Source organism: Arachis hypogaea, chromosome 20 (genome assembly GCF_003086295.3).
Source record: "Arachis hypogaea cultivar Tifrunner chromosome 20, arahy.Tifrunner.gnm2.J5K5, whole genome shotgun sequence".
In the NCBI taxonomy this organism is placed as follows: domain Eukaryota; kingdom Viridiplantae; phylum Streptophyta; class Magnoliopsida; order Fabales; family Fabaceae; genus Arachis; species Arachis hypogaea.
Window position 1 is genome coordinate 36,771,408 of NC_092055.1, and position 13,567 is coordinate 36,784,974.

Consider the following 13,567-nt stretch of genomic DNA (forward strand, 5'->3'; position numbering starts at 1 on the left):
ATCAAAAATAATTTTAGTATTTCTTGTTTGAGTCTTGAGTCAATTTTTAAGTTTGGTATCAATTGCATATTTTTATTTTTCTAAAAATTTTCGAAAATTCATGCATTCATAGTGTTCTTCATGATCTTCAAGTTGTTCTTGGCTAGTCTTCTTGTTTGATCTTCATGTTTTTTCGTTTTATGTCTTTCCTTATTTTTCATATGCATTCTTGAATTATTAATGTCTAAAGAATAAAAATTTTTAAGTTTAGTGTCTTGCATGTTTTTCTTTTCTTAAAAATTTTCAAAAATAAGTCTTGATGTTCATCTTGATCTTCAAAGTGTTCTTGGTGTTCATCTTGACATTCATAGTGTTCTTGCATGCATTGAGTGTTTTGATTCATAATTTTTATGTTAAGAGTCTTTTTCATGTTTTTCTCTTTCTTCATTAAAAATTCAAAAATAAAAAAATATCTTTTTCTTATTTTACTCAAAATTTTCGAAAATATGATTTGATTTAGTCAAAAAATTTTTAAATTTAATTGTTTCTTATGAATCAAATCAAATTTGCAATTTAAAAAATCTTATCTTTTCAAAATCTTTTTCAAAAATCAAATCTTTTTCATTTTACCTTCGTATTTTCGAAAACTTTTTAAATTTGATTTTCAAAATCTTTTTCTTATTTTATTTCTTAATTTTCAAAATTTTTACTAACATTTAATATGATTGATTGAAAAATTTCAAGTTGTTACTTGCTTATTAAGAAAGATTCAATCTTTAAACTCTAGAATCATATTTTTTTAGTTTCTTGTTAGTCAAGTAATCAACTTTAGTTTTCAAAATCAAATCTTTTTAATTTTCTTTTCAAATCTTTTTCAAATTAAAATTTCAATCATATCTTTTTCAAATTCAATTTCAAAATCTTTTCTAACTTCTTTTCTAACTTCCTATCTTTTCAAAATTTAATCTTTCTTATCTTTTTAAAATTGATTTTCAAATCTTATCTTTTTGTTTCAATCATATCTTTTTAAAGTTCAATCATATCTTTTTCAAAACTACCTAACTAATCTTCTCTCTCTTATTTTCGAAAATTCCCTCTCTTTTTTTTTCAAAATTCCTTTTTAATTAACTAATTGTTTTAATTTTAATTTAATTTTAATTATTAATTTTCGAATTTTAAATTTAATTTTAAAATATTTTATTTTGTTTAATTTTCGAAATTCCCTCTCTGTCATCCCCTTCTATTTATTTATTTATTCATCTACTAACATTTCTCTCCCATCCAAAAATTTGAACACCACCTCCCTCTCTGTGTTCGAGTTTTTCCTCTTCCCTTCTTTACATTACATTCTTTTCTTCTTCTACTCACACAAAGGAATCTCTATACTGTGACATAGAGGATTCCATATTTTCTTTGTTATTCCCCTCTTTGTCATATGAGCAGGAGCAAGGACAAGAACATTTTTGTTGAAGCAGATCCTGAACCTGAAAGGACTCTAAAAAGGAAACTAAGAGAAGCTAAAATACAACAATCCAAAGACAACCTAACAGGAATTTTCGAACAGGAAGAGGAGACGGCAGCCGAAAATAATAATAATGCAAGGAGGATGCTTGGTGACTTCACTGCACCTAATTCCAATTTACATAGAAGAAGCATCTCAATTCCTACCATTGGAGCAAACAACTTTGAGCTGAAACCTCAATTAGTTTCTCTGATGCAGCAGAACTGCAAGTTTCATGGACTTCCATCTGAAGATCCTTTTCAGTTCTTAACTGAATTCTTGCAGATCTGTGATACTGTTAAGACCAATGGGGTTGATCCCGAGGTCTACAGGCTCATGCTTTTCCCGTTTGCTGTAAGAGACAGAGCTAGAGTATGGTTGGACTCTCAACCCAAAGATAGCCTGAACTCTTGGGATAAGCTGGTCACGGCTTTCTTAGCCAAGTTCTTTCCTCTTCAAAAGCTGAGTAAGCTTAGAGTGGATGTTCAAACCTTCAGACAGAAAGAAGGTGAATCCCTCTATGAAGCTTGGGAGAGATATAAGCAACTGACCAGAAAATGTCCTTCTGACATGCTTTCAGAATGGACCATCCTGGATATATTCTATGATGGTCTGTCTGAATTAGCTAAGATGTCATTGGATACTTCTGCAGGTGGATCCATTCACCTAAAGAAAACGCCTGCAGAAGCTCAAGAACTCATTGTCATGGTTGCTAATAACAAGTTCATGTACACTTCTGAGAGGAATCCTGTGAGTAATGGGACACCTCAGAAGAAGGGAGTTCTTGAAATTGATGCTTTGAATGCCATATTGGCTCAGAACAAACTATTGACTCAGCAAGTCAATATGATTTCTCAGAGTCTGAATGGAATGTAAACTGCATCCAACAATACTCAAGAGGCATCTTCTGAAGAAGAGGCTTATGATCCTGAGAACCCTGCAATAGCAGAGGTAAATTATATGGGTGAACCTTATGGAAACACTTATAACCCCTCATGGAGAAATCACCCAAATTTCTCATGGAAGGATCAACAAAAGCCTCAACAAGGCTTTAGTAATGGTGGAAGAAACAGGTTTAACAATAGTAAACCTTTTCCATCATCCACTCAGCAACAGACAGAGAATTCTGAGCAGAATCTATCTAGCTTAGCAAATTTAGTCTCTGATCTATCTAAGGCCACTCTGAGTTTCATGAATGAAACAAGGTCCTCCATTAGAAATTTGGAGTCACAAGTGGGCCAGCTGAGTAAGAAGATCACTGAAACTCCTCCTAGTACTCTCCCAAGCAATACAGAAGAGAATCCAAAGAGAGATTGCAAGGCCATTGATATAACCATCATGGCCGAATCCAAGGAGAAAGGGGAGGACGTGAATCCCAAGGAGGAAGACCTCCTGGGACGTTCAGTGATCAACAAGGAGTTTCCCTTTGAGGAACCAAAGGAATCTGAGGCTCATCTAGAGACCATAGAGATTCCATTGAACCTCCTTATGCCCTTCATGAGCTCTGATGAGTATTCTTCTTCTGAAGAGAATGAGGATGTTACTGAAGAGCACGTTGCCAAGTTCCTTGGTGCAATCATGAAGCTGAATGCCAATTTATTTGGTAATGAGACTTGGGGAGATGAACCTCCCATGTTCACTAATGAACTAAATGCATTGGATCAACTGAGATTGCCTCAGAAGAAACAGGATCCTGGAAAGTTCCTAATACCTTGTACCATAGGCACCATGACCTTTGAGAAGGTTCTATGTGACCTTGGGTCAGGGATAAACCTCATGCCACTCTCTGTAATGGAGAAACTGGAAATCTTTGAGGTACAAGCTGCTAGAATCTCATTAGAGATGGCAGACAACTCCAGAAAACAGGCTTATGGACAAGTAGAGGACATGTTAGTAAAGGTTAAAGGCCTTTACATCCCTGCTGATTTCATAATCCTAGATACTGGGAAGGATGAGGATGAATCCATCATCCTTGGAAGACCCTTCCTAGCCACAGCAAAAGCTGTGATTGATGTTGACAGAGGTGAACGAGTCCTTCAATTGAATGAGGACTCCCTTGTATTTAAAACTCAAGGTTATCCTTCTGTAAACATGGAAAAGAGGCACGATAAGTTTCTCTCAGTACAGTGTCAAATAAAGCCCCCACAATCAAACTCTAAGTTTGGTGTTGGGAGGCCTCAACCAAACTCTAAGTTTGGTGTTGAACTCCCATATCCAAACTCTAAGTTTGGTGTTGGAAGTCTATAAAATTGACCTGATCACCTGTGTGGCTCCTTGAGAGCCCACTGTCAAGCTATTGACATTAAAGAAGCGCTTGTTGGGAGGCAACCCAATTTTTATTTATCTAATTTTATTTTTATTTTTATTGTTCTTTCATGTTTTATTAGGTTCATGATCATGTGGAGTCACAAAATAAATACAAAAATTAAAAACAAAATCAAAAATAGCAGAAGAAAAATCACACGCTGGAGGAAGGACTTACAGGCGTTTAAACGCCAGTAAGGAGCATCTGGCTGGCGTTCAACACCAGAATAGAGCATGGAGCTGGCGCTGAACGCCAGAAACAAGCATGAAGCTGGCGTTCAATGCCAGAAATATGCTGCATATGGGCGTTGAACGCCCAGAACAAGCATCACTTCGGCGTCTAAACGCCAGAAATGCTTGCAAAGGCATTTTACATGCCTAATTGGTGCATGGATGTAAATCCTTGACACCTCAGGATCTGTGAACCCCACAGGATCACCTCAGGATCTGTGGACCCACAGGATCCCCACATACCTCTACTCACCTTCCCTCCTCATAATCCTATATCACCCTCTCTCTCTCCATTCACAGTCATCCCTTCTGTTTTCCATTCATCACTCACATCCATACACCCCACCTACCTTCAAAATTCAAAATCTCTTTTCCACGCAAGCCCACCCATATAGCTGAATACACACATCCCTCCATCTCCTCCATATCTTCTTCTTCTTCTACTATTCTTTCTTCTTTTACTCGAGGGCGAGCAACATTCTAAGTTTGGTGTGGTAAAAGCATAGCTTTTTTATTTTTCCATAACCATTGATGGCACCTAAGGCCAGAGAAACCTCTAGAAAGAGGAAAGGGAAGACAAAAGCTTCCACCTCCGAGTCATAGGAGATGGAGAGATACATCTCAAGGGTCTATAGCTCAGTGGTAGAATATTTGACTGCAAATTAAGAGATCCCTGAGATACCTCAGGGATACATTTTCCTCCACACAATTATTGGGAGCAACTAAGGATAGGAGCACCAAGAGCACTCCATCATCTCCCATGAAATTAGAGAAGATCAAAGAGCTATGAGGGAGGAGCAACAAAGACAAGGAAGAGACATAGAAGAGCTCAAGGACATCATTGGCTCCTCAAGAAGAAAACGCCACCATCACTAAGGTGGACTCATTCCTTGTTCTTAAATTTACTGTTTTTCAATTTTTGAGCTTTATGTTTATTTATGTTTGTGTCTTATTACATGATCATTAGTATTTAAGTGTCTATGCCTTAAAGTAGTGAATATGAATCCATCACCTCTCTTAAATGAAAACTGTTTTAAAAACAAAAGAACAAGAAGTACATGGTTTCGAATTCATCCTTGAAGCTAGTTTAATTATTTTGATGTGGTGACAATACTTTTTGTTTTCTGAATGAATGCTTGAACAGTGCATATGTCTTTTGAAGTTGTTGTTTATGAATGTTAAATATGTTGGCTCTTGAAAGAATGATGACAAGGAGACATGTTATTTGATAATCTGAAAAATCATAAAAATGATTCTTGAAGCAAGAAAAAGCAGTGAATACAAAAGCTTGCAGAAAAAAAAGAAAGAAAAAATAACGAAAAAAATAGAAAAAAAAAAGAAAAAGCAAGCAGAAAAAGCCAAAAGCTCTTAAAACCAAGAGGCAAAAGCAAAAAGCCAGTAACCCTTAAAACCAAACGGCAAGGGTAAATAAAAAAAGATCCCAAGGCTTTGAGCATCAGTGGATAGGAGGGCCTAAAGGAATAAAATCCTGGCCTAAGCGGCTAAACCAAGCTGTCCCTAACCATGTGCTTGTGGCGTGAAGGTGTCAAGTGAAAACTTGAGATTGAGCGGTTAAAGTCAAGGTCCAAATCAAAAGAAGAGTGTGCTTAAGAACCCTGGACACCTCTAATTGGGGACTCTAGCAAAGCTGAGTCACAATCTGAAAAGGTTCACCCAGTTATGTGTCTGTGGCATTTATGTATCCGGTGGTAATACTGGAAAACAAAGTGCTTAGGGCCACGGCCAAGAATCATAAAGTAGCTGTATTCAAGAATCAACATACTGAACTAGGAGAATCAATAACACTATCTGAACTCTGAGTTCCTATAGATGCCAATCATTCTGAACTTCAATGGATAAAGTAAGATGCCAAAACTATTCAAGAGGCAAAAAAGCTACAAGTCCCGCTCATCTGATTGGAGCTATGTTTCATTGATAGTTTAGAATTTATAGTATATTCTCTTCTTTTTATCCTATTTGATTTTCAGTTGCTTGGGGACAAGCAACAATTTAAGTTTGGTGTTGTGATGAGCGGATAATTTATACGCTTTTTGGCATTGTTTTTAGTATATTTTTAGTAGGATCTAGTTACTTTTAGGGATGTTTTTATTAGTTTTTATGTTAAATTCACATTTCTGAACTTTACTATGAGTTTGTGCATTTTTCTGTGATTTCAGGTATTTTTTGGCTGAAATTGAGGGACTTGAGCAAAAATCAGATTCAGAGGTTGAAGAAGGACTGCAGATGCTAATGGATTCTGACCTCCCTGCATTCAAAGTGGATTTTTTGGAGCTATAGAACTCCAAATGGCGCGCTTTTAATTGCGTTGGAAAGTAGACATCCAGGGCTTTCCAGAAATATATAATAGTCCATACTTTGAATAAGGATTGACGACGTAAACTGGTATTCAACGCCAGTTCCATGCTGCAGTCTGGCGTCCAGCGCCAGAAACAAGTTGCAAAGTGGAGTTCAACGCCAGAAACACGTTACAAACTGGCGTTCAACTCCAAGAATGACCTCTCCACGTGTAAACTTCAAGCTCAGCCCAAGCACACACCAAGTGGGCCCCGGAAGTGGATTTCTACATCATTTACTCAATTCTGTAAACCTTAGCAACTAGTTTAGTATAAATAGGACTTTTTACTATTGTATTAGACAATCTGGGAACGTTTAGTTCTTAGACCTTGGGGGCTGGCCTCTCGGCCATTCCTAGACCATCACTTATGTATTTTCAACGGTAGAAGTTCTGCATTCCATAGATTAAGGTGTGGAGCTCTGCTGTTCCTCAAAGATTAATGCAAAGTACTATTGTTTTTCTATTCAATTCAACTTATTCCACTTCTAAGATATCCATTCGCACCCAAGAACATGATGAATGTGATGATTATGTGACGCTCATCATTATTCTCACTTATGAACGCGTGCCTGACAACCACTTCTGTTCTACATGTAAACAAGCTAGAATGAGTATCTCTTCGATATCTAATACAGAGGACCGAGTCCGAGATATTAAAATCTTCGTGGTATAAGTTAGAACCCATGGATGGCCATTCCTGAGATCCGGAAAGTCTAAACCTTGTCTGTGGTATTCTGAGTAGGATCTGGGAAGGGATGGCTGTGACGAACTTCAAACTCGCGAGTGCTGGGCGTAGTGGCAGACGCAAAAGGAGGGTGAATCCTATTCCAGTATGATTGAGAACCTCCAGATGATTAGCCGTGCCGTGATAGAGCATTTGGACCTTTTTCACAGAGAGGATGGGATGTAGCCATTGACAACGGTGATGTCCTACATAAAGCTTGCCATGGAAAGGAGTAAGACTGATTGGATGAAGACAGCAGGAAAGCAGAGGTTCAGAGGAATGAAAGCATCTCTATACGCTTATCTAAAATTCTCACCAATGCTTTACATAAGTATTTTTATCTTTATTTTCTGTTTATTTATCATTATTATTCGAAAACTCCATAACCATTTGATATCCGCCTGACTGAGATTTACAAGGTGACCATAGCTTGCTTCAGACCAACAATCTCCGTGGGATCGACCCTTACTCACGTAAGGTTTTATTACTTGGACGACCCAGTGCACTTGCTGGTCAGCTACACGGAGTTGTGACAAATTATGAATTAAGATTAGAGCACCAAGTTTTGGAGCCGTTACCAGGGATCACAATTTAGCGTACCACAGGGTTAGAAGCTTGATTGGCGTTGGACGCCAACTTCTTGCCAGTTTCTGGTGTTTGAACGTCAGAACTGAGCTTCCATTGGGCGTTTGACGCCAGCTCCTTGCCTGTTTCTGTTATTTGAATGCCAAAATTGTTCCTCTCTAGGCTCTTACTGTCCTCAGAGGGATTTTGGATAATATTTTGCTCATCCTCTGTCAGTTGTTTTTTCCTTGGCTTTCTGCTACTCTAAAGTGAGGTATTTAATGTTTTCCCACTTCTTAATTAAACTGCCTGGCACTCTTCTATTATCTGCTTTGATAACTACTGTTTTGTCTGATTCAATTGTGCCTTCATATTTTTATTAGCATTTTTAGTGTCTTGTAGCATCTCCTTGAATTCTGCTATCTGTCTTGTTAGAAAGCACAATTGTTGATTGAGTTCAGCAACTTGTTCTGGAGGACCAAGTTCAGTAGACACTGCTTTGGCTTCTTCTTTTATGGAGGACCCACTACTTATGTACAGATGCTGGTTTCTAGAAACTATATCAATAAGCTCTTGAGCCTCTTCAATAGTTTTCCTCATGTGTATAGATCCACCAACTGAGTGGTCTAGGGACATCTGAGCTCCTTCTGTAAGCCCATAGTAGAAGATGTCTAATTGCACCTACTCTGAAAACATTTCAGAGGGGCATTTCCTTAGCATCCCTCTGTACCTCTCCCAGGCATTATAAAGGGATTCATCATCCTCTTGTTTAAAGCCTTGGATGTCCAGCCTTAGCTGTGTCATCCTTTTTGGAGGGAAATATTGATTCAGGAATTTGTCTGATAACTGTTTCCATGTCTTTATGCTTGCTGTGGGTTGGTTATTTAACCACCTTTTAGCTTGATCTATTACAGCAAATGGAAACAGTAACAGTCTGTATACATCCTGATCTACCTCCTTTTCACGTACTGTGTCAGCAATTTGTAAGAATTGTACCAGAAACTCAGAAGGTTCTTCCTGTGGAAGACCGGAATACTGGCAGTTTTGCTGCACCATGACAATGAGCTGAGGATTTAGCTCAAAACTGCCTGCTTTGATGGGAGGTATACAGATACTACTCCCATATGCAGCAGTAGTGGGATTAGCATATGACCCCAGAGTCCTTCTGGACTGTTCATTTCCACTTAGATCCATGATGAATAAAATGGAATTGATATGAATTGCAAAGAAAAAATATATTTTTATTTTTATTTTTTTTATTTAAGCAGAATAAACCAAATTATTAAGATAATTAAAAATAATAAGATAAAATAAAATAATTAGAAATTAGAATGTAAATTTCAAAAACCAAGAGAAAAATAAATTTGAAAATGAAAGTAATTGCTTAATTAAGAAGATTGGAAAAACTTTGGATATGATTTTTGAAAAAGATTTTGAATTTTGAAAAGATTTAATTTTTTAAAATAAAAAATCTGAATTTTTAAAGGTAATTTTCGAAAAATCAATTAAAATAAAGGAAAAAGATATTTTTGAATTCAATGAGGAAAGAGAAAAACAATAAAAAGACACAGAACTTAAAATTTTAGATCTAATGCTCCTTATTTTCGAAAATTTGGAGGGAAAACACCAAGGAACACCAAACATAAAAATTTTAAGATCAAAACACAAAGAAGCCTCAAGAACACTTTGAAGACTCACAAGAACATAAAAAGAACACCAAACTTAAAACTTTTAGGAAACTAAAAATAAGTTTTCAAAAATAATAAAAAAATAATAAGAGAACACCAAACTTAAAAGTTTGACATGAGATTTAATCAAAGAAAAATTATTTTTTTGAAAAAGTTTTAAAAGAAAAATTCCCAATTACCAAGAACATAAACACAACGCTCTAGCCAATTGAGTTATAAATTTAAAGTGTTTTAATAAAGGTATTTAATGTATAAAATATTTTATTTATTATTTTTTTTGGATACTAATAATTCGAAAATACACAATAAAAACAAGAAAAATCACAAAACAAGAAAAACTAAAGATCAAACAAGGAAAATAAACAAGAACAACTTGAAGATTAAGAAAGAACAATGAACACAAATTCAAAAATTTAAAAGAAAATAAAAACATACAATTGACACCAAACTTAAAATATGAAACTAAACTCAAACAGAAAAACTCAATTATTAGTTTATAAAATTTTTTGAAAAATTTAAAAAGAGAAAATAAGGATTTTAAAAAGAAAATTTCAACCAAAAACAATAATAGAAGACTCTAAACCAAAAAGAAAAATTTTTCCTAGTCTAAGCAACAAAATAAACCGTCAGTTGTCCAAACTCGAACAATCCCCGGCAACGGCGCCAAAAACTTGGTGCACGAATTGTAAATCACACTTTTCACAACTCGTACCACTAACCAGCAAGTGCATTGGGTCGTCCAAGTAATACCTTACGTGAGTAAGGGTCGATCCCACGGAGATTGTCGGCTTGAAGCAAGCTATGGTTATTTTATAATTCTTAGTCAGGAAATCAATGATAAGAGTGATTATATTTATGAAGAGTAAAAAGCATAAATTAAATAGTACTTATTATTCAGTAATAGAGAATATGTTGGAGTTTTGGAGATGCTTTGTCTTCTAAATCTCTGCTTTCCCCCTGTCTTCTTCGTCATGCACGCAAGGTTCCTCCTATGGCAAGATGTGTGTTGGTGGTTCACCGTTGTCAATGGCTACCATCCGTCCTCTCAGTGAAAATGGTCCAGGTGCGCTGTCACCGCACGGCTAATCATCTGTCGGTTCTCACTCATGCTGGAATAGGATCCAATGATCCTTTTGCGTCTGTCACTACGCCTAACCCTTGTGAGTTTGAAGCTCGTCACAGTTATTCAATCCCTGAATCCTACTTGGAATACCACAGACAAGGTTTAAACTTTTTGCATTCTCAAGAATGCTGCCAATGGATTCTAGCTTATACCACGAAGATTCTAATTAAGGAATCTAAGAGATACTCATTCAATCGAAGGTAGAACGGAGGTGGTTGTCAGTCACGTGTTCATAGGTTGAGAATGGTGATGAATGTCACGGATCATCACATCCATCATATTGAAGTGCGAATGAACATCTTAGATAGAAACAAGCGTGTTTGAATAGAAAACAGAAATAGTTGCATTAATTCATCGAGACACAACAGAGCTCCTCACCCCCAACAATGGAGTTTAGAGACTCATGTCATCAAAGAGTACAAAGTTCAGATCTAAAATGTCATGAAATACAAAATAAATCTCTAAAAGTTGTTTAAATACTAAACTAGTAACCTAGGTTTACAGAAAATGAGTAAACTACGATAGATAGTGCAGAAATCCACTTCCGGGGACCACTTGGTGTGTGCTGGGGCTGATACTTGAGCTTTACACGTGCCTAGGCTGTTTTTGGAGTTAAAGCCAAGTTGTAACCTGTTTTGGGCATTTAACTCCAACTTGTAACCTGTTTTTGGCATTTAACGCCAGAATAGGGCAGAGAACTGGCGTTGAACGCCAGTTTGGGTCATTTATCTTCGAGCAAAGCATGGACTATTATATATTTCTGAAAAGCCCTGGATGTCTACTTTCCAACACAATTGAGAGCGTGCCATTTGGACTTCTGTAGCTCCAGAAAATCTCCTTTGAGTGCAAGGAAGTCAGAATCCAACAGAATCTGCAGTCCTTCTTCAGCCTCTGAATCAGATTTTTGCTCAGGTCCCTCAATTTCAGCCAGAAAGTACCTGAAATCACAGAAAAATATACAAACTTATAGTAAAGTCCAGAAATGTGATTTTTAATTAAAAACTAATAAAAGTATACTAAAAACTAACTAAATCATACTAAAAACTATGTAAAAACAATGCCAAAAAGCGTATAAATTATCCGCTCATCAGTTGCTTCCCAACAAGCGCTTCTTTACTGTCAATAACTTGACGGTGGGCTCTCATGGAGCCTCACAGATGTTCAGAGCATTGTTTGGAACCTCCCAACACCAATTTAGAGTTTGAATGTGGAGGTTCAACACCAAACTTAGAGTTTGGTTGTGGCCTCCTAACACCAAACTTAGAGTTTGACTGTGGGGGCTTTGGTTGACTCTGCAGTGAGAGAAGCTTTTCATGCTTACTCTCCATGGTTACAGAAAGAGATCCTTGAGTTTTAAACACAAGGTTGTCCTCATTCAGTTGAAGGACCAATTCTCCTCTGTCCACATCAATGACAGCTCTTGCTGTGGCTAGGAAGGGTCTTCCAAGGATGATGGATTCATCCTCATCCTTCCCAGTGTCTAGGATTATGAAATCAGCAGGAATGTAAAGGCCTTCAACCTTTACTAGCACGTCCTCTACTAGTCCATAAGCCTGTTTTCTTGAGTTGTCTGCCATCTCTAAAGAAATTCTGGCAGCTTGCAACTCAAAGATCCCAAGTTTCTCCATTACAGAGAGTGGCATTAAGTTTATTCCTGACCCCAGGTCACATAGAGCCTTCTCAAAGGTCATGGTGCCTATGTTACAGGGAATTAGGAATTTACCAGGATCCTGTTTCTTTTGAGGTAGAGTTTACTGAACCAAGGCATTTAGTTCCTTGATGAGCAATGGAGGTTCATCCTCCCAAGTCTCATTACCAAATAATTTGGCATTCAACTTCATGATTGCTCCTAAATATTGGGCAACTTGCTGTTCAGTACTGTCTTCATCAGAAGATGAATAGTCATCAGAGCTCATGAATGGTAAAAGGAGGTTCAATGGAATCTCTATGGTCTCTAGATGAGCCTCAGATTCCTTTAGTTCCTCAAAGGGAAACTCCTTATTGGTCACTGAACGTCCCAGGAGGTCTTCCTCACTAGGATTCACGTCCTCCTCCTCCTCTTTGGGTTCGGCCACACCAAGTAAGGTAATGGCTTTGCACTCTCTTTTTAGATTCTCTTCTGTATTGCTTGGGAGAGTACTAGGAGGGGTTTCAGTGACTCTTTTACTCAGCTGGCCCACTTGTGCCTCCAAATTTCTAATGGAGGACCTTGTTTCATTCATAAAACTTAAAGTGGCCTTAGATAGATCAGAGACTATATTTGTTAAGCTAGATGGATTCTACTCAGAATTCTCTGTTTGTTGCTGAGTGGATGATGGAAAAGGCTTGCTATTGCTAAACCTGTTTCTTCCACCATTATTAAAGCCTTGTTGAGGCTTTTATTGATCCTTCCATGAGAAATTTGGATGATTTCTCCATGAGGGATTATAAGTATTTCCATATGGTTCCCCCATGTAATTCACCTCTGTTATTGCAGGGTTCTCAGGATCATAAGCTTCTTCTTCAGAAGATGCCTCTTGAGTACTGTTGGATGCAGCTTGCAATCCATTCAGACTCTGAGAAATCATATTAACTTGCTGAGTCAATATTTTATTCTGAGCCAATATGGCATTCAAAGTATCAATTTCAAGAACTCCCTTCCTCTGAGGCGTCCTATTACTCACAGGATTCCTTTCAGAAGTGTACATGAACTGGTTATTTGCAACCATGTCAATAAGTTCCTGAGCTTCTGCAGGTGTTTTCTTTAGGTGAATGGATCCACCTGCAGAATGGTCCAATGATATCTTTGATAATTCAGACAGACCATCATAGAATATATCCAGGATGGTCCATTCTGAAAGCATGTCAGAGGGACACTTTTTGGTCAGTTGCTTATATCTCTCCCAAGCTTCATAGAGGGATTCACCTTCTTTCTGTTTGAAGGTTTGATCATCCACTCTAAGCTTGCTAAGCTTTTGAGGAGGAAAGAAATTGGCTAAAAAAGCCGTGACCAGCTTATCTCAAGAGTTCAGGCTATCTTTAGGTTGAGAGTCCAACCATATTCTAGCTCTGTCTCTTACAGCAAACGGGAAAAGCATAAGCCTGTAGACCTCGGGAT

At 37.3% G+C, this 13,567-nt stretch overlaps 1 non-coding gene across 1 annotated transcript; it reads right to left on the minus strand.

Annotated features, from left to right (window-relative positions):
• Positions 1–1,948: 1,948 nt before the first annotated feature.
• Positions 1,949–2,056, minus strand: LOC112787593 (small nucleolar RNA R71). The gene has a single exon (XR_003194998.1). It is a non-coding gene; the product is annotated as a small nucleolar RNA R71 (small nucleolar RNA).
• Between the last annotated feature and the right edge of the window lie 11,511 nt (positions 2,057–13,567).